The sequence below is a fragment of the Argiope bruennichi genome, chromosome 10, assembly GCF_947563725.1.
Source record: "Argiope bruennichi chromosome 10, qqArgBrue1.1, whole genome shotgun sequence".
In the NCBI taxonomy this organism is placed as follows: domain Eukaryota; kingdom Metazoa; phylum Arthropoda; class Arachnida; order Araneae; family Araneidae; genus Argiope; species Argiope bruennichi.
Window position 1 is genome coordinate 126,416,987 of NC_079160.1, and position 2,987 is coordinate 126,419,973.

Genomic DNA, 2,987 nt, shown 5'->3' on the forward strand with positions numbered 1-2,987 from the left:
TGATGGTAACTCGTGTAGGTGGTTCTTTGTTAAACTCCCTCTTAAATTGTATTTGCACTTCTACTGCACTTTCATACTTCCAGTAACATTTTAGAATAAATTTCCGTTCTTCAAGTTCAAGTCTGTCTGTCATCACTCGGTTCAATGGGTTCAGTCTGTAAAGAAAGAAGAAATAACTTAGTTATCAGCTGCTAAAATGTGTATACATTTTTTTGGGACACCCTGTATTGTAGGAAATTAGGGAAAAAAAGATTTTTTTTTTGAATGATTGTCGAAATTTTGTACAAATTCTGACGACTATTAAATTGATGTTATTAAGAAATCCTCTTAAATTTTGAAACGATATAAGATTAATTTTTGTGTGATAATATTTTCGGAAGTTATTGTGGAAAAGTGCCGAACTGCAGCTTAATTTTTAATAAAACAGAAATCTAATTAAAATTTCATAAAAAACAATCCGAAATGGGCATTCCTCTATTCCTAAACATATTCTTATTCATTATAACTTAATGATAATTACAAAAAAACTAATCACACAGCTCCAACAATTTCACTACAATATATTCTAATAATTAAAACGGATTTCAAGAAGCTGAAGATGCACGTGTTTTATTGCATTCCCCAACTTTCTCAACTAGATCTATCTCAATTTTATAGATATATCTCTATTCATGGATATAGTTTTAAGTTGTAATCGATTATGCTTCATTTATCATGTAATCCGATTTCATTCATTTTTATTTCATACGTAAGTGCATGAACTTTAGATATGTCATCCGTGATTGCTCGTCCTCGCATAATCCTTACTAAAGGTGTTATCCCTCTGCCAAAGCATATAAATTATGAATCTTCAGTACGACCGTAAAAGTGATGTGTATTCAGATTTAATTTTCAAATTCATGTTCACGAGCATTTTGTACGCTGCCCTACAGTGAAAAAAAGCCCAACTATGCACCTTAGATGACCTTTCTTCGACCGATCGAAACTAAAATTTGACAGAGAGCTTCGTTTTTTCTCTTTATCAAAATCACACACAAAATTTGATTTATTTTAGTAGAGACACTTTCGAGTGATCAGGCTTAAGCCGTGTTCCGACGACCCGTGGCCTTACAGATTTGGTCATAAATCTGCCGACTGACCCATTTTTGGCCCACCCCCACCTGTGGACGTCGGTCCGGCCGTCGGAACGCGGCTTTACATGCATGTGAAAGTACAGAAGGGCACATCGAGATAAACTGTTGCAATGCCCAGTGGTAAAGGAGCAATGACGCAATTGTATGCCGTTTTAGATCCCGTGATAACTTTTGGAAAGGCCAATTTGGAAGGGTTCTCAAGCATATGGAACCATAATGTGAGATCTGGATGAATGAACAGCAGAAATACCACGGCTGCCATTTTAGGATTCGCCATAATGAAGAATAAATGCAATTCAAGCTGAAGTCAGAAGTAGTGGCATTTTCGAGCAATTGCAGCAATGTTGAAATGGGATCACAATGTTGATAACAAAATTCTAAAATATATTCTGCCTTCATGTGTACGCTTTGAAAAAAAAAACCAGCAGAATTATACAAAAATATATTTGTCCTTCACTCTTCCATATAACGCAACTCGTCATTGAAGAACACTCTGCTGCTTATTGCCGCTGAAGAAATTCAACTCAGATTCGTGCTCGAATTTTTTGCTGCAATTCTGCAGCCAAAGCGAAAAAATGCGACTCCATATCTACATTTGAATTGTCCTCTGAATTGAAATAAAAATGTATTAATTTTAGAAATTTTTGATTCATTTAAAGGGAGTAATGCTCACTTAATAGAATATGGGAATTCCGGGGGTGGGGATTCATTGTGATTTAAATTAGGAATTTCAAAAAAAAAAAAAAAAAAATGCGGTGTGAGAATTGTGATTTTTGGATGATTCCGTTCCATATACTTTGTTAAAATGTGTGAAAATTTTGAAAGACCGAAAATCTTCAGAATTGATCAGAATGTTTTATTGTAGATTTTATTTATTGCTACCGGTAAAACGTGGGATATGCTGAATGATTTTGTAGGTTATCTCGACAAGCATAATTTCGAGTTAAAATCGGGTTCAAGTTCACATCGAGTTTCCTTAGATTCTGGCTTCTTTTGACCGCATTAAAATTTTAAAAAAACTAGTTAAAAATAGTTCTGGGTCTTTTATGAGATTTTGGAATAGGCGGGTAGAGAGCTGGTAATTGCAAAAGCTCGTTTCAAATCTCATGCAATTTTGCAAATATATATATATATATATATATATATATTATATGACTCCAAACACTTTCAATCTTGAGATTATTGTATTCGAGTTTCCCACGTACATACCGAGGATAGTATAGGATTTTCATTTATACTCTATTTTGAAAGGCTTGCAATTTCTAAGGTTATATGAGGGACACTGTTCCTCATATTGGTTTTGATTACTTCTTTTATTCTTTCCAGATTGCGTTGTTGAAATATTTATCTATCAATTTGATAAATATCACATCAATGTAATCTGGAATTTATTATTAATGCTACTTCTGTGATAGTCTGTAATTGATTTTATTTAAAAATTTAAGGTCTATAAAATCTGTTTTTAAGTATAGATTGCATTATATGCATTATTCTCCTATATTTGATCTTGTTAGAAAAAGAAGAAAAAAAATACCATGCCTTTTATGCCTTGTAAGAAAAAGAATAAAAATTAATAAATTTAATCAAGCATCTTCAGGACAAAACAAAAATTATAAAAACTTAAGACAGAAAACTATAGGAGAAAATTATTAAACTACAGTGATTAGCATAAGAAAAAAAAGGTTCATTACATTAAAAATTAAGATATACTATGAATGTGATTACGATTGCTGATAATTTCAAGTTTATCTATGTGTGACATACTTTTTAAATTTCTGTTTGAGTAAGAATGATTTTTTTTCTGATAAAAATACTTTTTTCTTTTGAATGCATTGAAAAAAATTTTTAAACGTT